Source organism: Pleurodeles waltl, chromosome 5 (genome assembly GCF_031143425.1).
Source record: "Pleurodeles waltl isolate 20211129_DDA chromosome 5, aPleWal1.hap1.20221129, whole genome shotgun sequence".
Lineage (NCBI taxonomy): Eukaryota > Metazoa > Chordata > Amphibia > Caudata > Salamandridae > Pleurodeles > Pleurodeles waltl.
In genome coordinates, this window is record NC_090444.1 from 10,135,792 (window position 1) to 10,158,957 (window position 23,166).

Consider the following 23,166-nt stretch of genomic DNA (forward strand, 5'->3'; position numbering starts at 1 on the left):
TGTGCTTTTCATATGGCAGGATATGCATAGATTACTTACTTGTAATGTCATTACTTTGAGTCCAGACTTCCCTTTTCCGATCATTACAAAATGAGGCATTCATGCCTCCACAGACGCTTTCTGAAGCCCAAATTCCTGTAAAATATATAGTTAACACAAACCCCACCTCTCCCTCCTGGTACATATAGCTTTGGCTTACCTGGAAACAGCCTGTAATATACCAAGCTTCATAATCATTTGAATTAAGTACCTGAGGCGGGCGGGAGGGATGTAATGATTGGAACATGGACGTCTGAACTCAGAGTAATGACATTACCGGTAAGTAATCCATGCATTACCTCTTCGTCCCCTTCCCTGATCCTCTCATTACGAAATGAGGTACGCCAACACTATGTTGTCAAATGATTATGCGGACCACACCAAACACATCCCGTTGACCAGAAACATGACCAGACTGATGCTTCTGAATTGGGGGTTGGGGCAGTGCTATCACAGCTTAACACTAAGGTCCAGGATCAACCTGTTGCTTTTATTAGCAGGAGGTTGACCCCTAGAGAAAAGCGTTGGTCTGCCATAGAGAGGGCCTTTGCTGTGGTCTGGGCCCTGAAGAAGTTGAGCCCATACCTGTTTGGTACTCACTTTATTGTTCAGACAGACCACAAACCTCTACTTTGGCTTAAACAAATGAAAGGTGAAAACCCTAAATTGTTGAGGTGGTCCATATCCCTACAGGGAATGGACTATACAGTGGAACATAGACCTGGGAGTACCCACTCCAATGCAGATGGACTCTCCAGATATTTCCACTTAGACAATGAAGACTCATCTGGGCAAGGTTAGCCTTATTGTCCCTTGTTTGGAGGGGGTTTGTGTAGGAAAGTACCATTTTGCCTGGCATGTTACCCCCATTCTTACTTGTGTGTCAGTTTGTTTTTGCCTGTCTCACTGGGATCCTGCTAGCCAGGACCCCAGTGCTCATAGTTGTGGCCTGAATGTGTGTTCCCTGTGTGGTGCCTAACTGTGTGTCACTGAGGCTCTGCTAACCAGAACCTCAGTGCTTATGCTCTCTCTGCCTTTAAAATTCTCACTGCAGGCCAGTGACCATTTTCACCAATTCTAATTGGCACACTGGAACACCCTTATAATTCCCTAGTATATGGTACCTAGGTATCCAGGGTATTGGGGTTCCAGGAGATCCCTATGGGCTGCAGCATTTCTTTTGCCCCCCATAGGGAGCTCAGACAATTCTTACACAGGACTGCCACTGCAGCCTGAGTGAAATAACGTCCACGTTATTTCACAGCCATTTTACACTGCACTTAAGTAACTTATAAGTCACCTATATGTATAACCCTCACCTAGTGAAGGTTAGGTGCAAAGTTACTAAGTGTGATGGCACCCTGGCACTAGCCAAGGTGCCCCCACATAGGTCAGGGCAATTTCCCCCGACTTTGTGAGTGCGGGGACACCATTACACGCGTGCACTATATATAGGTCAATACCTATATGTAGCTTCACAATGGCAACTCCGAATATGGCCATGTAACATGTCTAAGATTATGGAATTGTCCCCCGATGTCAAATCTGGTATTGGGGTGCCAATCCCATGCATCCCCGGGGCTCCAGCATGGACCCCAGGTACTACCAAACCAGCTCTCTGGGGTTTTCATTGCAGCTACCGCTGCTGCCAACCCACAGACAGGCTTCTGCCCTCCTGGGGTTTGGGCAGCCCAGTCCCAGGAAGGCAGAACAAAGAATTTCCTCTGAGAGAGGGTGTTACACCCTCTCCCTTTGGAAATAGGTGCTAAGGGGTGGGAGGAGTAGCCTCTCCCAGCCTCTGGAAATGATGCTTTGAAGGGCACAGATGGTGCCCTCCTTGCATAAGCCAGTCTACACCGGTTCAGGGATCCCCCAGCCCCTGCTCTGGCATGAAACTGGATAAAGGAAAGGGGAGTGACCACTCCCCTGTCCATCACCACCCCAGGGGTGGTACAAAGAGCTCCTCCAGTGTGTCCCAGACCTCTGCCATCTTGAATGCAGAGGTGTAAGGGCACAATGGAGACCTCTGAGTGGCCAATGTCAGCAGGTGACGTCAGAAACCCCTCCTGATAGGTGCTTACCTCTCTAGGTGGCCAATCCTCCTCTGAGGGCTATTTAGGGTCTCTCCTGTGGGCTTCTCTTCAGATAACGACTTGCAAGAATTCACCAGAGTTCCTCTGTTTCCCTCTTTGACTTCCGCCAAGGATCGACCGCTGACTGCTCCAGGACGCCTGCAATACCGCAACAAAGTAGCAAGAAGAGTACCAGCGACATTGTAGCGCCTAATCCTGCCGGCTTTCTCGACTGTTTCCTGCTGGTGCATGCTCTGGGGGCTGTCTGCCTTCACCCTGCACTGGAAGCCATGAAGAAATCTCCAGTGGGTTGACGGAGTCTTCCCCCTGCTACCGCAGGCACCAAACTTCTGCTTCACCGGTCCTCTGGGTCCCCTCTCATCGTGACGAGCGTGGTCCCTGGAACACAGGAGCTGGATCCAAGTGACCCCGACAGTCCAGTGGTCTTTCTGGCCAAATTTAGTGGAGGTAAGTCCTTGCCTCCCCACGCCAGACAGTAATCCTGTGTACTGCATGAACTGCAGCTGCTAGGGCTTCTGTGCACTCTTGCAAGGATTCCTTTGTGCACAGCACAGCCCAGGTCCCCAGCACTCCGTCCTGCATTGCTCAACTCACTGAGTTGATCTCTGGCTTCGTGGGATCCTCCTTTGTAGTGTTGAGACGACTGCCGTGCTCAGTTTTCTTGAACCTGTGTTCAAGTGCTTCTGTGGGTGCTGCCTGCTTCTGCATGGGCTCTATGTGTTGCTAAGCACCCCCTATGTCTCCTCATCCAAGTGGCGACCTCCTGGTCCTTCCTGGGCCCGGGCAGCACCCTTTTTCTTCAACCGCGACCTTTGCATCTAGCAAGGCTTGTTTGCGGTCTTTCTGCATGGAAATAACTCTGGATCCTCCAGCACGCCGTGGGACATCTTCTGTGCAAAGGAGAAGTTCCTTGCATCCTCCATTGGTGCAGAATCTTCAGCTTCTTCCACCCAGAGGCAGCCATTTTGTACCTTCATCCGGGGTTTAGTGGGCTCCTGCTCCCCTGGACACTTTCGTGACTCTTGGACTTGGTCCCTTTCCTTTACAGGCCCTCAGGTCCAGGAATCCGTCTTCAGTGCTTTGCAGTCAGTTGTGGTCTTTGCAGAATCTCCTATCACGACTTTAGTGTGTTTCTGGGGAAGTAGGGTAACTTTACTCCTACTTTTCAGGGTCTTGGGTTGGGGTATCTTGGACACCCTTAGTGTTTTCTTACACTCCCAGCGACCCTCTACACACTACACTAGGCCTGGGGACCCTTTGTGTTTCGCATTCCACTTTCAGAGTATATGGTTTGTGTTGCGCCTAGGCCTATTGCATCCTATTGTATTCTACAGTGTTTGCACTACTTTTCTAACTGTTTACTTACCTGATTTTGGTTTGTGTGTATATTTTGTGTATTTTACTTACCTCCTAAGGGAGTATACCCTCTGTGATATTTTTGGCACATTGTCACTAAAATAAAGTACCTTTATTTTTAGTAACTGAGTATTGTGATTCTTCTGATATAGTGCTATATAATATAAGTGGTATAGTAGGAGCTTTGCATGTCTCCTAGTTCAGCCTAAGCTGCTCTGTTATAGCTACCTCTATCAGCCTAAGCTGCTAGAACACTACTAATCTACTAATAAGGGATAACTGGACCTGGCACGGGGTGTAAGTACCATCAGGTACCCACGATAAGCCAGGCCAGCCTCCTACACTCAAGATAACCAATATGTGGGCGGAGACAAAGCCCCTCTCTCGGGTGTTCTTCTTAAAGCTCTTTTTCTGTGGATCACATATGTCCAGGTGACTGTTGCAATGTGAAGCCAGACCTAAAAAGTAAAACTCTGAATTTCAGAAGTTCGGAAACACATCCATTAACTACAGTGCTTTAAAAAACTTGCCCCACAACACCATACAAGTACCTTAAGTTTTCCATACTGGTGCATGGAGTCACGTCAATGGCTGAAGAGTATTTAGTCTTAATCCAGAAGCAGTGCAGTGGTTTTGTAAGACCCTGCTTTATTAAAAATCACATTGTTTTCATTTATTGCCAATGATCTTGCACACTTTCTATGTGCTCCCATCGTGCCTTTGACTCATTGAAATCTTACTAAGGGGGTGACAGTGACTGCGAGGGGCTGGGTAGCGCACACTTGTCCTATTCGGGCAACATTATATTTTTCCTAAATTAATATGGACTCTCTTGTGGTTTGTTCTCTATGTAAATGTTTAATGGACTCTGTTAAATGTGTCACTGCATGAATACTAAACTGATGTATATTTGTGTCTCAGTGTGCAATCATTGAAGTAGACATAGATTCTTTCAATAATAGCCCATGTCTGTACAGCACACACCTACAGGAATAGCCACTGCTCAGCATTTAAATGGGGAGCAGCTTGGATGCTTAGGTTTCTTTTTTTCTGAGAAACAGCCCAGGAGTAGGTAGCAGGGAAAGCTGACTGGAGCAAAGATACCCAATGCTTGCCTTACTTCAGAGGAACCCTGCCCTGTGCCGAGAGATGACTACAGCTGAAGAGCAGATTGAACTCAAGAGACCTGAACATGAGACAGGAGATCTGAACAGGGAGAGCTAACCAGGGGCCTTGAGCACAAGAACAGATCGGCTAGAAGAGTTCACATGAAAGAGGGTCCTCTAACCACAGCACCTGACGTAGCAGTAGGTTAGGACATCCTGCTGCCTTCGTACCACAGTCAAAGGCATCGCTACTTACCCTTGCTGTGTGCCTGGCACACCTGCATTCCTTCCAAACCCTCCAAATTATTTTAGACCCCCTGCTTCCCTCTCCATTGCCCAATCGTTGCTCGGTCACAACTCTAGCAGAGCTGTGCTGTTTACTAGAAAACAAATCATGAAAACAACCACAGTTATTCACTTTTAGCCACGTGACCACAGGTGACTTCATCAAGGTTGCAGAAAGTTTGTAGGCCAGCACCAGCTCCGGCAGACCCATGCCTTGCTCACATATGCAAGAATATCCTCATTAATAGCGCTGTAGCCAATCCATCCAGAAATATCAACAACTCCTTGGCTAAATGTCTATTCCCAAAATAACTCTCTAAATCAAAGAGGCTTTCAAACAAATGCTCCTTCTAACATCTGGTCAATAACCAACTGTTTATAGGCAAAAAGAGTGAAAGATCGGCTTCAGGACAAGTATCTACATTTGCCGAAGAAAGTAACCTCTTGCATTCCCCAAACGGATTCTCGTATGGCTATGGTACAAAGGGGCACTGCCTTCCACACAGAATGAATTAAACACCTCCATGGATTCAAAAGGCAAAACAGACACCTATCCTGGACCTCTCCCTTGCATTTGATTCTTTGCATCTCTACAGGGAATTGGACTGATCTTCCTAAACAAGTAACTTTGTATCTGTATTCTAGCTAGACCTCTTCCACTCTTCCATCGAGGCTGGCACCTCTGCCCATTATGCGCCCTACTTGGCAAAATTGTTTGCCAGCTCATCAATAACAGCCTGGTGCATTCCTCCATGGATGAGGCTCAATGTGCCATGGTAGCAATAACTATTGGATACATATTTACTGTAGCACAGGTGTGAGGCAGTGCAGTTACAGGCAGCAATATTACCAACTCATTGGCACATTATTAACTCAGGAAGAAAGAAAGGTATTCTGGGAATTAAATGGGTGACTTACCCGTAACACTCCAACATAGCGGGTAGTAACCAGTAGGCCTCATAGTTGGAGACCTGTACAGAAGGGCAGCCTTACCGATGAATATTTATCATTGAGTAAACTAAAATTGTACCTTCAGTCATCAATGGGTGAATTTTTCTGGACCTGGTGTGAGGAAAGGCCTCTTTTTGACATGGTTAGCCCCACACTTTTTGCCTGATGTCTGATGTAACCTAGAAATTGTAGTGCCCAGGGTCCCTGCTAACCAGGTTCCCTGGGCCAGAGCTCTTTCCCTAAAACTGTTGTGACACCTTGGCACAATTAGAGGCATGTTTGGCTGCCATCATCAGTCCCTAGTACACGGCACTTAGGTACCCAGGGCAGGAGATACTAAGCGTAGGCCCCTGAGGGCAGCAGCACTGATTGTGCAACCATCTAAGGCCATGCATTCAAGTGCACCCAGTCCTGCCATTGCAGACCGAGTGCCCTGATGTAAACCTAAAATGGAAGCCAGATAGGGCACACTGCCTGTGTGCCCTGCCCACTACACACTGCATACACTATGGGTAAGTTCCCCTCTGGCAGGCTTTTCAGCCCTAAGGCATGGTGCACTATACTGTATGTGAGGGCATTGATGCATGAGCAATATGCCTCCACTGTGTCCTTGCCAATTCTTAGACACAGTAAGTGAACAGAGCAGCCATTTTAATACATGAGCTGGACCCTGGTCAAGACGAGTTTCACAGCTACATCAAGACCACTCTGAACTCTAGGTTGTTTGGTATCAAATAACTCAGAATGATAAATTCAGCCTGGTACCAGTGCTGGATTTATTATAACATGTACCCAGGGGTCACCTTAGAGATGCCCCCTGCAAAAGCTAACTACCCCGGTATGGTTGCTGACTGGTTCTAACCAGCTGCCACCTCCAGACAGCCAATCTACTACCTTGAGGTGAGAGATTCTTCTCTCTGGGTTGCAGACAAATCCCTTCCTGGGAGGAGGTGCTGACAGCACCCCCCCCCCCCCCCTCAGGAATGTGCACTGCCCTGTCGGTGAGCTTCAAAGGGCTTACCGCATTTGAAACATGACTTCCACTCTGCTACTAGTGGCAGATGGCCGCTCCCATTGCAAACCCTGACTTTTGGTGGGAGCAACCACAGGAAAACTACACAAAGGATAGAAGGAGTGGCCCCAACTGGTAAGCACCACCCCTAAGGTGTTCCCTGCGCAGCGGACACTCCATTTAATTTTTTTTTATCTTGGATGGAAGGAAAATAGCCAATTAGATATAGGGATGTGACCTCTGCCCTCTGGAAGTGGTCACTTAGCGGGTGTAGCCACCGTAAATTAGATGACCCATTGGTCACTACCAGGTTAAACCTAAAACACCTCTAAATTTAGTATTTAGAGGGCAGCCCTAGACCAAGACTTCTGGGCCTTTGCGTGGTCCTCCAGTGACGTGGGAGCAACTTCTGTGGTGCTGCGTGGGCTGCTCCTGTGACTTCTGTGTCCCAGTCCTGTGAGACAGCTGTGGGTGCTGCCTCTGCTCCTGTGGGCCCTCTACAATGCAGAGGGTCCCCTGTGACTCCCCCTCCTGGGTAGAGTCCTCCTAGACCTTGCTGGTCCCGGGGGTAGCAGCCCTTTTCCTCTAACTGCGAGTTTGCCTTTGCCAAGGCTTGTTGGTGGAAATCCTTCACCGACACCCATCTGCAATCCAGCTTCGAGCATGGGACACCTTTTGCACACATCAGGAACACTTCTCCAGCTTTGGTGCTGCAGTGCTGACCTGTCTTCCTTCTTCGTTGACCAACTCCAAAAGGTACCTGTGGGTGGGTAGTATCTCCTACTCCCACGGACTCCACAGACACTTCTGGACTTGGTCCCCTCTCTCCACAGGTCTCCATCTATGGTTTTCCACTGCTGGTTCCTTGCAGGCTGTTCTGGGTGTCTTCATTTTCTTCTCTTCATCCTTTGGGGTGGTTTTGGGGAAATCCAGTGTTTACTCCTGCTTTCCTGGTCGCTGGGGGGTACTGTATTACTTACCTGTGTGGTTTCTTAGTACTCCCAGCTCCCTTCTACACGATTTACTCACCTAGGTGGGGGTCCTGTGTTCGCATTTCACTTTCTTAGTATATGGTTTGGACTCCCCCTAGGGTCACTATTGTATATTGCTATTTTACACAGTTTTCTAATCTTTTTATGCCTCTTACTGTATATTAGTGTGTATATATAGGCTGAAACGCGTAGAAATTTTAGTGGAGACAGCGTTATTTCGATTAATAATAAAGCGGATTAATTATATTCAAAGAAATTGGTATCCTCTGCCTTTTTGGAGCCATAATTGACTTGTTGCAGCTGTTCGATTAATAGTTTCTCATTGTTTGTGGAAAATATATATATATATATATATTTATCTTGTGTATTTACCTACCTCCTATTGGAGGGGTGCCTCTCTAGTATTTTCTGATACTACATTCCAAAAATAAACTACCTATATTTTTGTACAACAGTGTTTTCTTTCATGTGTGTGAGTACTGTATGACTACAGTGGTATTGCATGAGCTTTGCATGTCTCCTACATAAGCCTTGGCTGCTCATCCACAGCTACCTCTAGAGAGCCTGGCTCCTAGACACTGACTACACTTCACTGAGAGGGGATTCCTGGACCTGGAATAAGGTGTAAGTACCATAGGTACGCACCACACACCAGGCCAGCCTCCTACACCTACACTCCTTAATTCATTATTTAGGGGTCCCACTAGACCAGAGAAGCTGACTTGTCCAAAAGCTGTTTTTAGGACTCTGCGCGCTTTACCACTGTTAACCGGTGCTAAAGTGCATATGCTCTCTCCCTTTAACATGATAACATTGGTTCATCCCCAATTAGCATATTTGATTTACTTATAGGTTCCCAGTAAAGCGCACTGCATGTGACCAGGGCCTGTAAATCAAATGCTACTATAGGCCTGCAGCGCTGGTTGTGCGTCCACGCTTCGACTGGCGTTTAAAAGTACTTGCCCAGCCTTAAACTCCCCCTTTTCTCCCTTTCCCAAGGCTTGTTGAGTGTCCAATCCTGACACCACCACTAAACCCGACCTGCAGGACGCGGGGCTTCGGAACCGAGACGACACCGAGAGGGATCCCGCAGGCTTCTGCTCGTTCCCTCAAGAAACGTGAGAGCCTCGGACGCAGAGGGGCGGCCGGACAAACGCCCCTGCACCCCAGACCCACAGCCAAGGTGCACCCCAACAGACTGTGCCCTGCTGCCCCAAGGCCTTCACGAGCTGAGCCCCCCAAGTCCTGTTTTCACGGGTCCCCCCTGTAGCGTTCGAGGCTATCACCCGACCAGCACCTCTGCACCCAGACACCCCCGGGCAGTGAACCCAAACTGCTGCTGGGGCTTCGGACCTTGGCCCCCCAGCACCTTAAGTCCCAAAGGGCACCCCGAACTCTGTCCACAAGTACCCCAATGCAGAAACCATTACTGCGTTCGAGGCGCATGCCTCAAGAACTGACAAGTGTGCATTTTAACGTTTTCTTCTAAAATTGTTAACTCCGAAAGTACTTACCTGGTTTTAATGATCCTGGTGTGTAAAATAATATAAAAATGTGTGTTGTTATTAGAAATTAGTCTTCGATTTCCTTCTTGAGTGTGAGCACCATTTTTTTTGACACATCCTTAACACGCCCCTCTGATAAACCTATCCTGCTCGGGGGGTTATTAAAGAAAGCCCCGTAGACCAGAGAGTGGTGTCTGGAGTTTGTGCATAGTGGCCCTTGCACTGGCCCACCCCCCTGAAGTTCATGTCTTGTTTAGCCCCCGGGACGAGAGCACATGCAGTGACCCCCCCCCCCCACAATACCCGTGACGTGGGTGAACCCACAACCACAGACAAGCTAACACCGGAGCACGAACACAACACGTACGTGGTAAATGTGTGTTAAACAAACATCACATTCCATCAAATCCACTGTAAGATGACATCACACCCAATATCTCACCATGGCAACTACTAATATTCACCTCACAAGGATGAGAGGCTGAGACAGTCCCGCTGGTGTCAAAGGCTGAGGACCTGATCACGAGTGACCCCTTTTAGGTGCAATAGTTATTGTACTGGAAAAAAGCAGGGACCGAAGTGTATGTAGAGATGAAAGATAAAGATAGAACATACAAAGGAGAGGAGGAGGGAGGGAGAGGGAGGGAGAGAGAGAAAGATGAAGAGAGAGGGAAGAGGAGGGAAGGGAGAGAAAGAGGAGGCGATAGGGGAGAGAGGGAGGTGGAGGTCAGAATGACCCCCTAAGTGATTTGCCCAGAATCACAGTGTGGGGAACAGGCGCCGAGACTCGAGCCTGGCTCCCCCGCTCCAAGGTCGGTAGCTCCAGCCCTTACACCACAATTAGATCCAAACAGGAGAAAACAAACCCCCTCACTCACCCTCCCACCCCGACAACTCACCCGCAGCAGATCACACAGCGACAACTCACCTGCAGCAGTACACACGGCAGAACACACATGCAGCAGAGCACACGGCGACCACTCACCTGCAGCGGATCACACGGCAAGACCTCACCTGCAGCAGATCACACGGCCACAACTCACTCACCTGCAGCAGATCACACAGGGACAACCCACTCACCTGCAGCAGATCACATGGCACAACACACATGGAGCAGATCACACGGCGGCAACTCACCCGCAGCAGATCACACGGTGACAACTCACCTGCAGCAGATCACACGGCGGGACCTCACCTGCAGATCACACGGCCACAACTCACCCGCAGCAGATCACAGGGTGACAACTCACCTGAAGCAGATCACATGGTCACAACTCACTCACGTGCAACAGATCACCCGGCGACAACTCACCTGCAGCAGATCACACGGCGGGAACTCACCTGCAGATCACACGGCCACAACACACATGCAGCAGATCACACGGCGACACTCACCTACAGCAGATCACAGGGCGACAGCGACATCTCACCTGCAGCAGATCACACGGTCACAACTCACCTGCAGCAGATCACACGGCCAGAACTCATCTGCAGCAGATCACACGGCGCGCTCCCTTCACACAGCACTTCTGGGTGATAATCCACGGTCTGTGTCCATCCAGGGCTTGTGTGCGGCCCCCATCCCTCCTGATCTGTGCTGCAGCTGCTCACAAGACCGGAAGGCGTTAGCAGCATCCTGTAGAAATGTCTTAAGTAACTTCATTTCCTGCCCTGCCCCCACCAACCGAGAACTCTTGCAGCCCGCAGCACCCTGGAACCCACTAAAAGATATGTACTTGGCACAGCCCCCAAGTTCCCCTATGGAGTAACAGCAGATCTCACTCACAGCTCAGTGGTTGCCACATCCACCTACTGATAACGCGCACAGGCAGGGTTAGACCCCGTTTATCTTAACCCCAACCACTGCTATCTCAGCCCCACACTCCCAAAGCATGGCATGCTATTGCAATGTTACATGTATGAAGTGCAAATGCCAACATAACACTCAGATATGTACCTTAAAGTAAACGCCAGACTAATCCCACCCCAGGAACCACTCTACCCTACAATGAATGTCCTTTTACTGCTGTGTCCCGACCTCAAAAGGCTCCTTCAATAAACAGGTTCATAGTTTGCAGGGGTGACTAGGGTGTCCCAGTGCCACCCGCAAGCCCCCACACAGAGGCCGGATGCCTCCTCCCAGCAGACTTTGTAGGAGACGCAGTTTGTGAATTGTTTCTTCTGAGCATCGATGTGGATGTGACTTACTCTGAACCTTCCAGGAACACCCCCCCATGTTATAAGAGACACCCCTGAGCCTGTAGAGGCCGAAAGCTCTTGGCCTCACATCGGATTGTGAAGGGAAGTCTGGTGCTCAGACTCCCTGCTGAAGTATGTAGACTATATGTGTCCACTGGTGTCCACTGAGTCTGTGAAAGAGACCCGAGAGCCGCCAAACTGATAAATAAACAAGCATTGGCTAATCCAGTAGGATAGACGCACATTATCAACAATCACGTTGATGTCAAATATATATCTATGGATCTGTGCAGACACTGGCCCCAGGAAAAATAATTGCCACTGGACCTAGGAAGAGCATTCATGAATGTCTTTAGGCAGCAGAGCACTTCAAATGACCATAGGCGACAGTGACATTCAATGGCCCCAGACACTAATGGGTGAGAGTGTCCCCAAGCAGCAACAGGGCTGACTGCTAACAGGTATTAATGAGAATCAGTGATCACAGGTAGCAATGAGTATCAATAGCGTCAGCCAGTAATGGACTGCAGTACTTAGGAGTAGTAATGAACAGAAACTGCCCTAACCAGTACTGAGCTCAATGGCCCCAGGCAGTAACAGACTGAACAGAAGCTGCTCTAACCAGTACTGAGCTCATGGGCCCCAGGCAGTATCAGACTGAACAGAAGCTGCTCTAACCAGTACTGAGGTCAAAGACCCCAGGCAGTAATGGGTTGAACAGAAGCTGCTCTAACCAGTAGTGAGCTCGAGGGGACCAGGCAGTAATGATCATCATTGGCCTTAGGCAGTAATGAGTGTCAGTGTCCCCATCCATTACAGGCCTCAGTCTCAACAGGTATTAATTAATCTCAGTCTCATAGCTAGTAGTGATAACCAAGGAGCTTTAGTAGCCGGAGACGGTAATGTACATCAATGTCCACAGGCGGCAATAAAGGTAAATTGCCCTAAGCAGGGCTCAGGAAGTAAATAACATTATTTTTGTCATGTGTGAATAGTCCCCAAAGGCCCGAGGTGGTAATTAACCTCATTGACCCAAAGCAGTAAGGTTCATCAATGAACATAGGCGGTAATGAGCATCAACCATTCCAGGAAGTAATGACATTCATTGCCCCAGGGTTGTAGTGAGCATCAGTGACCCCTAATAGTTATGAGCATCATTGTCCTCATGCAGTAATGCGCTTTAGTGGGCGAGGTAGTACTGAACATCAGTGTCCCCAAACAGTAATGATCATACACTATCCTAGGCAGTATTAAGCATCAATGGCCCCAGGCAGCAATGACCGTCAATGTCCCCAGACAGTAATGATCATACACTATCCTAGGCAGCATTAAGCATCAATGGCCCCAGGCAGCAATGACCGTCAATGTCCCCAGACAGTAATGATCATACACTATCCTAGGCAGCATTAAGCATCAATGGCCCCAGGCAGCAATGACCGTCAATGTCCCCAGACAGTAATGATCATACACTATCCTAGGCAGTATTAAGCATCAATGGCCCCAGTCAGCAATGGAACCTAGTGGCCCCAGCAGTAAGACGTCTAAATGGGGACAAGAGAGTAACTAATCTCAATGCCCAGAAGCAATAATGAATCTTGATGCCCCCAAATAGTAAAAACCTTTAATAACCTCAGGCAGTAATTAGCATCAATGGCTCCAGGCAGCAATGAATATCACTGGCGGGAAGTAGTAAAGTTCTTGATTGGCCCCAGGAAGCCATGCACCGCAGTACCCCAAGACAGTAATGGACATCTGTGGCCTCAAGCAGTGATAAACTTCATGTGGGCACAGGCAGCAATGGAAACTGATGGCTCACAGGAGAGGAGCTACTCCCGCGGAATGTGAGGCAGACAGTCACCCCAGGACAGCTGCAGGGAGGGGTGGCACCACAATCATCACCTGGCACTGAGGCCTGGCTACATGTGTCTGCACAGGGAACTAACCATGGATCTTTTGCTGCCATTTTCAAGCCCGTAGACGAATGTTATATGAAACTACCAGTCCCAGAATGCACCTTTAAATGTAAACGGTGCAGTACAAATGATACGAGGTTGTACGTGTATTTTTGAAAACCTACGGGTAGCATAAGGCGGACCCAAGATGGGGAGGAGGGCTCCCTTGGATAGAGGAGCCTGGGGGACCGAGGGGAGTATATGCCCTCCAAACCCAGAGCACAGTGCATAATGCAGAGCACTTAATGTGACTTCTAGAGGTCCGTGCACCGGAGCCTGAGGTGCAGTGAGACACTGTACAGTGAGTGCAGCACCGAACCGCACGTGCTGCTGTCCTGTATGCTGTACATGGGGACAGAAGGAAGGGGGCAGGACAGGAAGGCACAGAACGAGGGCACAGGAGGCAGGGCACAGGAGGAGGGCTGGAGAGGAGGGCACGGGAGGAGGGCACAGGAGGCAGGGCACAGGAGGGAGGGCACAGGAGGAGGGCACAGGAGGCAGGGCACAGGATGAGGGCTGGGGAGAAGGACACAGGAGGAGGGCTGGGGAGGAGGGCAGAGGGGGCAGGGCACAGGGAGGGGGCACAGGAGGAGGGCTGGAGAGGAGGGCACGGGAGGAGGGCACAGGAGGCAGGGCACAGGAGGAGGGCAGGGGAGGCAGGGCATAGGAGGAGGGCACAGGAGGCAGGGCACAGGAGGAGGGGAGGTGAGGAGGGCACAGGAGGAGGGCACAGGATAAGGGGAGGGAAGGAGGGCACAGGAGGCAGGGCACAGGAGGAGGGGAGGAGGGCACAGGAGGCAGGGCACAGGAGGAGGGGAGGAGGGCTGGGGAGGCAGGGCACAGGAGGAGGGGAGGCAGGTCACAGGAGGAGGGCAGGGGAGGCAGGGCACAGGAGGATGACAGGGGAGGCAGGGCACAGGAGGCAGGGCACAGGAGGGGGGAGGGGAGGAGGGCACAGGAGGCAGGGCACCGGAGGAGGGCTGGGAAGGAGGGCAGGGGAGGAGGGCAGAGGAGGCTGGGCACAGGAGGAGGGCTGGGGAGGAGGGAAGGGGAGGAGGGCACAGGAGGCTGGGCACAGGAGGCAGGGCACAGGAGGAGGGCTGGGGAGGAGGGCAGGGAAGGAGGGCATAGGAGGCTGGGAACAGGATGAGGGCACAAGAGGAGGGCACAGGAGGCTGGGCACAGGAGGCAGGGCACAGGAGGGGGGCTGGGGAGGAGGGCAGGGAAGGAAGGCATAGGAGGCTGGGAACAGGAGGAGGGCACAGGAGGAGGGCACAGGAGGAGGGCACAGGAGGAGGGCTGGGGAGGAGGGCAGGGGAGGAGGGCACAGGAGGCTGGGCACAGGAGGCAGGGCACAGGAAGAGGGCTGGGGAGGAGGGCAGGGGAGGCAGGGCACAGGAGGAGGGCTGGGGAGGAGGGCAGGGGAGGAGGGCACAGGAGGCAGGGTACAGGAGGAGGGCACAGGAGGAGGGCACAGGAGGCAGGGCACAGGAGGCAAGGCACAGGAGGAGAGCACAGGAGGCAGGGCACAGGAGGAGGGCTGGGGAGGAGGGCAGGGGAGGCAGGGCACAGGAGGCAGGCACAGGAAGCAGGGCACAGGAGGAGGGGAGGGGAGGAGGGCATAGGAGTCAGGTCACAGAAGGAGGGCACAGGAGAGGAGGGCACAGGAGGCAGGGCACAGGAGGTGGGCACAGGAGTGAAGGGCACTGGAGAGGAGGACACATGAGGAGAGCACAGGAGGAGGGCACAGGAGGAGGGCAGGGGAGGAGGGCACAGGAGGCAGTGCACAGGAGGAGGGCTGGGGAGGAAAGCACAGGAGGCAGGGTACAAGAGGAGGGCACAGGAGGAGGGCACAGGAGGCAGGGCATAGGAGGCAAGGCACAGGAGGAGAGCACAGGAGGCAGGGCACAGGAGGAGGGCTGGGGAGGAGGGCAGGGGAGGCAGGGCACAGGAGGCAGGCACAGGAAGCAGGGCACAGGAGGAGGGGAGGGGAGGCAGGGCACAGGAGCCAGGGCACAGGAGGAGGGCATAGGTGGAGAGCTGGGGAGGAGGGCATGGGAGGCAGGGCACAGGAGGAGGGTAGGGGAGGAGGGCATAGGAGGCAGGTCACAGGAGGAGGGCACAGGAGAGGAGGGCACAGGAGGCAGGGCACAGGAGGAGGGCACAGGAGTGAAAGGCACTGGAGAGGAGGACACATGAGGAGAGCACAGGAGGAGGGCACAGGAGGAGGACTGGGGAGGAGGGCACAGGAGGCAGGGCACAGGAGGAGGGCAGGGGAGGAGGGCACAGGAGGCAGGTCACAGCAGAGAGTGGACTAGAGACAAGAGCACAGAAGAAGGGGCACATAAGACCAGGGCACAGGAGACAGGAGCACGGGTAAGATCTCAGTAGCTTCTGTGTGACAGCTCTTTTATTCGTTTATCTGCATCACCTGGGATGCCACCATGTGGCAGCACCACGCAGGGTCGCGGTTACCTCTTACTGACCTGCTCCCTTCCTAAGTGCGAAGCCCTAAAACTACAGTAACTAGCTAAGTGGACTATGATCATATGAAATGCGATGATCTCCCAAACAACCCTACTATATTCTCCCTCATTTATCTCACCCTGCTACTATGTACTCCCTAACCCCTTCCACAGACTCTTCCCTCCCCCATCCTCCTTTACTCATCCCAAGCCTAAATCCTATTACCATATACTCCCAATTCACACTTCTGGATTCTTTCCTCCTCCACCCCTCCATTACTCCAGTCAGTTTAACTAACAAACTCTCATCTCCGCGGCTCAAATTAACTCATAATAATACTAAAACTGTAATCATATTTCCCTGTACTTATCCATCACAAATTCTTGTTGGGTTCCGGAGTAGCGTGCTACTTGCCAAAAAGCGCTTCGATGCCTCATCAGGGGTAGTAAGTGCTATATAAATTCTATTACTATCAAGAGTCGTGTTTAAATAGTGTGGTCATGCGAGGTGATACGTTCCGTCTGGGAGCACACAGTGCGTACCGGATCTGGGGTGACGAACTGTCTGTTCCCGCTGGACCCTGTGCGGTCTTTGCTAGATATAGGACATACCGCTAAGAAAACTAAGGGCCTGCTGCAGTTTCAAAAGCTGACTTTGATCTTAGCTAAACATTGTATCACCGTGGCCGGGAAGTCAGTGGCTGTGGCGGGCTGACATGCTTGGGTGGGCATGTGTTGAGCTAGCGGACCACAGCTGGCTGTGCACAACAGGAAATGGGATGGACCCACCGGGCTGCTGGGACACCTCTCTGCAGAAGCTCGAAGCGAGCGCAGATGAGCACCCTCCCTTGAGGACACTGCTATAGGTATATCTTTGTGAGACCCTGCCTTGCTTTAGATGTCAGGGATGTTTTTAGGCAGATACGAAGATTGGATGGACGAGTGCATTGGTTTTGGACAGGGGAAATGCATGTGGGATCAACGACTGTGAGAAAGCAGGGCCAATCGAGAGAGTTACACAATCTGCGAAGGAGACACAGGCGGTCTCACACACACACAATGACACACCCATAATTATGAGGACCGGCCATTAACCGTAATGAAGTGTGTATTTACTATTCTAACTCCATGCACGCTTTGACAGTGGGGAAGGTTATAAAGACGACCAAGGCAAATATAACTGCACTTTTAGTTTTTTGATGCACTTGCTCGTAACTACCTAACACACTACGGGGACCGGTCCTTGCAAGGATTGTGTTTGTCTGGAACTGACAGTATTTACACACGATATGAGGACCGAACCGGTCCTCACAGCAGGGGCTGTACATGCCCAAACACCCCCCCTCCCCCCCCACACACACTCTCGTGTTGGGGGAGGGGGTGTGCGGTTGGACTTTGTATTCCTTTGTTTTGCACTGTTCATGTTAAGTTGTACCTGCACCTGCAGCTATTGCCTACGTGTTGATGTGGAGATGTGCTGTTTATCTGTTTTGGGCGAAGGCGCCGTGTTATCCTGCCGGGTACTTTGGCCTCTCTGAGAGACAAGATCTCAAGGGGGTGGGGGGGGGGGGTTGAACCCATCGTATGGGACCCCGATAGTATTCTGGACGAACATGCCTTAAATGTATCTGCCTTCCTTCCTCCATTGCAAAGTGTTGTCAATGTGTGTCAGATGTGGTTCTGTTCCAGGTGCCAATGAAGCATGAATTGCAATAAAGATGTTTACAAAAAAATAGTCCTGCTCAAAGCTTCCGGCTACTGAAAACCATAAACTTTCTTCAGACTTCTTCATCTATCACACTAAGTGAAGCGCCCTGTGACACTATAACCGCACACAGTGGTCATCACACACAACATGGAAACATTTCCCACATAGGATCAAAACGACGACAACACACCCTAAGAGATGCAGCACACTAGCCATGTAGGAAAGCGCGTTGGGGCCCACATAGAGGTAGTAAGCGCTACAATATGTTGCAATAAAGTACAATAGAACATGTGACTGACAAAGAGGAGCACAACTGCAGGTGGCACTGGCAGGAGTGACTGGTCACAGGTGCAATAACACCCTCACTGCGGCCCTTGAAGATGAAACCACATATGCCAACCTCGAGAGATGCCAGCGTCCGGGAGCGGGGTACCAAGCGACTCCATGCCCCAGTCACAGGGCTCTGGCCCTGAGGTTCATCTAACAACTGAATGCATTATAGAAGGTGAAGTCCTCGAGAATTGAAACACACCTGAAAACAAAGATTTGTGAATAAAAAGCCCAGGACTGGAGACCTGCACCTTGGTGACTGAGTCCCTGGTAACCGTATCATGGGTGCGCTCAGGGTCAGCACAATGATGGGTGGCAGGTCTGGGACCCAGAGAGGTGGGGGAGGGCTTGGTCCTGCACTCTTTGTGAACCTGTGGGGGTGGGGTTAGTTGAGATGCTGAAGTGGAGGTTGAGTAGTCGGGGGCTCAAATTGGCCCCATCCCTGCAACCTAACAATACGTAACCTCCTGTAGCCCATCTATTCATCCCATCAAACCATTTCCATCAACTCTCTGAATGAGGAGCTATGCTGTGCATAGAGGAGCTATGCTGCACTTGCAGGAGCTATGCTATGCAGGGAGGAGCTATGCTGTGCAGGGAGGAGCTATGCTGTACCTAGAGGAGCTATGCTGTAATTTCAGGAGCTATGCTATGCTGGGAGGAGCTATGCTGTACCTAGAGGAGCTATGCTGTACTTGCAGGAGCTATACTATGCAGGGAGTAGCTATGCTGTACCTAGAGGAGCTATGCTGCACTTGCAGGAGCTATACTATGCAGGGAGGAGCTATACTATGCAGGGAGGAGCTATGCTGTTCCTAGAGGACCTATGCTGCACTTGAAGGAGCTATACTATGCAGGGAGGAGCTATGCTGTACCTAGAGGAGCTATGCTGTACTGGCAGGAGCTATACTATGCAGGGAGGAGCTATGCTATACCTAGAGGAGCTACGCTGTACTTACAGGAGCTACACTATGCGGGGGAAGCTATGCTGTGCATTGAGAAGCTATACAGCACTTGCAGGAGCTATATGAGTGTATTTCCTCCCCATCTCTGTGAGTTGCAGTACATGAAGGAGACTGACTTTGTGCAGCTGGAGGGCACAGAAGAGGAGCACAGAAGGAGGGCACAGCAGAAAGAGTACTATTAGTGTGCAGTCCTGAATGACAAGTGTGCTGCTGTCCTATGTGCTAAGGGTGCAGGAGAGAAGGGCACAGGAGAAGGGGACAGGAGAGGAGGGCACAGGAGAAGGGGGCAGGAGAGGAGGGCACAGGAGAAGGGGGGAGGAGGGCACGGAGAAGGGGACAGGAGAGGAGGGCACAGGAGAAGGGGACAGGAGAGGAGGGCACAGGAGAAGGGGGCAGGAGAGGAGGGCACAGGAGAAGGGGGCAGGAGAGGAGGGCACAGGACAAGGGGGCAGGAGGAGGGGACAAGAGAAGGGGACAGGAGAGGAGGGCACAAGAGAAGGGGACAGGAGAGGAGGGGGCAGGAGAAGGGGACAGGAGAGGAGGACCCAGGAGAAGGGGAGAGAGGGCACGGAGAAGGGGACAGGAGAGGAGGGCACAGGAGAAGGGGACAGGAGAGGAGGGCACAGGAGAAGGGGGCAGGAGGAGGGGACAAGAGAAGGGGACAGGAGAGGAGGGCACAGGAGAAGGGGAGAGGAGGGCACGGAGAAGAGGAGAGGAGGGCACAGGAGAAGGGGGCAGGAGAGGAGGGCCTAGGAGAAGGGGAGAGGAGGGCACGGAGAAGGGGACAGGAGAGGAAGGCACAGGAGAAGGGGACAGGAGAGGAGGGCACAGGACAAGGGGGCAGGAGGAGGGGACAAGAGAAGGGGACAGGAGAGGAGGGCACAGGAGAAGGGGACAGGAGAGGAGGGCACAAGAGAAGGGGACAGGAGAGGAGGGGGCAGGAGAAGGGGACAGGAGAGGAGGGCACAGGAGAAGGGGAGAGGAGGGCACCGGAGAACGGGACAGGAGAGGAGGGCACGGAGAAGGGGACAGGAGAGGAGGGCACAGGAGAAGGGGGCAGGAGAGGAGGGCACAGGAGAAGGGGGAAGGACAGGAGGGCACAGGAGAGGAGGGCACAGGAGAAGGGGAGAGGAGGGCACAGGAGAACGGGACAGGAGAGGAGGGAACGGAGAAGGGGACAGGAGAGGAGGACACAGGAGAAGGGGACAGGAGAGGAGGGCACAGGAGAAGGGGGCCGGAGAGGAGGGCACAGGAGAGGAGGGCACAGGGGAAGGGGGCAGAAGGAGGGGGCAGGAGAAGGGGACAGGAGAGGAGGGCACAAGAGAAGGGGGCAGGAGAGGAGGGGGCAGGAGAGGAGGGCACAGGAGAAGGGGACAGGAGAGGAGGGCACAAGAGAAGGGGACATGCAGGAAGACACTGTACAGTGTCGGTGCTCAATCTGATCTTAAAATCCAAATCATGGGACGCGCCACTGCTGGACCGGAGGGGTGAACACTGTACCCCCATATGGACCTCCATCCCTGCCTGAGGACGGTCTGAGCGAGCTCCCTGGGACGTGCCACTGCTGGGACCAGAGGGGTGTACACTGTACCCCCATATGGACCTACATCCCTGGAACAGGAAGGGCCCATCTGACCCTGCCAGAGCTCGGAGCCAGGGCCTCCTGCCTGAGGACGGTCTGAGCGAGCTCCCTGGGACGCGCCACTGCTGGGACCGGAGGGGTGTACACTGTACCCCCATATGGACCTCCGTGCTCCATCCCTGGAACAGGAAGGGCCCATCTGACCCTGCCAGAGCTCGGAGCCATGGCTCCTGCCTGAGGACGGTCTGAGCAAGCTGCCTGGGACGCGCCACGGCTGGGACCGGAGGGGTGTACACTGTACCCCCATATGGACCTCCATCCCTGCCTGAGGACGGTCTGAGCGAGCTCCCTGGGACGTGCCACTGCTGGGACCGGAGGGGTGTACACTGCACCCCCATATGGACCTCTATCCCTGGAACAGGAAGGGCCCATCTGACCCTGCCAGAGCTCGGAGCCAGGGCCTCCTGCCTGAGGACGGTCTGAGCGAGCTCCCTGGGACGTGCCACTGCTGGGACCGGAGGGGTGTACACTGTACCCCCATATGGACCTCCATCCCTGCCTGAGGACGGTCTGAGCGAGCTGCCTGGGACGCGCCACGGCTGGGACCGGAGGGGTGTACACTGTACCCCCATATGGACCTCCATCCCTGCCTGAGGACGGTCTGAGCGAGCTGCCTGGGACGCGCCACGGCTGGGACCGGAGGGGTGTACACTGTACCCCCATATGGACCTCCATCCCTGGAACAGGAAGGGCCCCTCTGACCCTGCCAGAGCTCGGAGCCAGGGCCTCCTGCATGAGGACGGTCTGAGCGAGCTCCCTGGGACGTGCCACTGCTGGGACCGGAGGGGTGTACACTGTACCCCCATATGGACCTCCATCCCTGGAACAGGAAGGGCCCATCTGACCCTGCCAGAGCTCGGAGCCAGGGCCTCCTGCCTGAGGACGGTCTGAGCGAGCTGCCTGGTACGCGCCACGGCTTGGACCAGAGGGGTGTACACTGTACCCCCATATGGACCTCCATCCCTGGAACAGGAAGGGCCCATCTGACCCTGCCAGAGCTCGGAGCCAGGGCCTCCTGCCTGAGGACGGTCTGAGCGAGCTGCCTGGGACGCGCCACTGCTGGGACCGGAGGGGTGTACACTGTACCCCCATATGGACCTCCGTGCTCCATCCCTGGAACAGGAAGGGCCCCATCTGACCCTGCCAGAGCTCGGAGCCAGGGCCTCCTGCCTGAGGACGGTCTGAGCGAGCTGCCTGGGACGCGCCAGTCAGTGAGTGCAGAGAGATGCTCAGGGCCCTTACGGTGGAGGCTACAAAGGCAGACGTGGAGCCTGAAACACACCTGTTATTGTGTCAGGGGCCAGTGCACCGAGGGGGAACCCCCTCTAGCAGGAATCCATTTAGGGGTGTTAAGAATCAGACGAGAGCCCCATTCGGCACCACCTGCGATCTCTTCAGTCGGGCGTCATTAATGTTCAAATAAAGGGCCTCGATCTAATCCAACCTGGACCACATTGAAGCAATGCCACGAGTGGGGCATTTCAATGGGCATCAAAGGAAGAATGTTACTGGGCGTCCAGATTAGATGAAGCCAAGTGTTGCAGGACGATTGACCCGAGTCAAAGAGCATTGAAGATGCCCCCAAGGTTTTTAGCCGCTTTCCCTGGAACAGGCAAAGAGCCGCACTCTTCAGGCAATCGAGCTGTGAGCTCCAAATACCAGGACCTCAGTTTTATCTGTCCTTCATCCGGGTGCTTATCCTGTCATGCAATGATTTGCTGCTAGCTAGAGGCAATAGCATCAGAAACAGTAACAATAATTATTGTATAGTCAGCATAGCATAATGCCTGGAAGCCAAAAGAGCAATCAATTCTGCAAAGGGAGCTGCATACAAATTGAACAGAGTGGGGCTAAGGGAGGACCCCTGAGGGACCCCGCAAGGAAGATTGAAAGCCTTAGCGCTGAACCCACCATAGATCACAACTTGTACCCTGTCAGTAAGGAAAAACTGGAGCAGGTCCACAGCCTTCCCACTGACACCCACCTGATTAAGTGGGTGCACTAGGCCAATAGGTGAGAGCATCCCCACAGTCTCTTCGGGCAGTCTACTTGATACAGTGCATAACGGTAGCCTGGAAATACCGCCGTGGTGGCAGTTTACTGCTACCCATACTATAACACACACATAGCAATCCGTCACTATACAGACACACACAAAAGGTCGCCAGCCGAAAGGCCAGTGATAAAATGGCGGTAGCAAAACCGAAAATGTACGCCAACAGAACTACACCTACAGCATTATGACCCACGAATCACTGCGGCGGACATTCAATGATGCTAAACCATTGGTGGTACATACCACTGCGCTCAAAATACACACACACACAAACAAAACAACACCACATTGGACATTTTTAATAACACACACCTGACACCCATACACACACCACACCCACACCACTATAAAACACACATTACCCACAACCCTTTACAACTCAAGAAAATTGATAACTGAGGGAGAGACACACCAAGAGCACCCACAGAACCCGAGCCACAGGAACCATCACCCATACACCATCCACGCACCTCAGCGCACACCCCAACACATCACCCCACACACCCTCAC

The 23,166-nt window shown here is 52.5% G+C and overlaps 1 protein-coding gene across 1 annotated transcript in view; it reads right to left on the bottom strand.

Moving 5' to 3' along the window:
- The window catches only part of LOC138295252 (zinc finger protein 420-like), a 30,794-nt gene extending 19,852 nt beyond the window's left edge, over positions 1-10,942 (bottom strand). Inside the window, exon 1 of the mRNA XM_069233444.1 lies at positions 10,799-10,942. The gene's annotated coding sequence lies outside the window, so the exon portion shown is untranslated. The remainder of the gene's footprint in view (positions 1-10,798) is intronic.
- Positions 10,943-23,166: the final 12,224 nt, after the last annotated feature.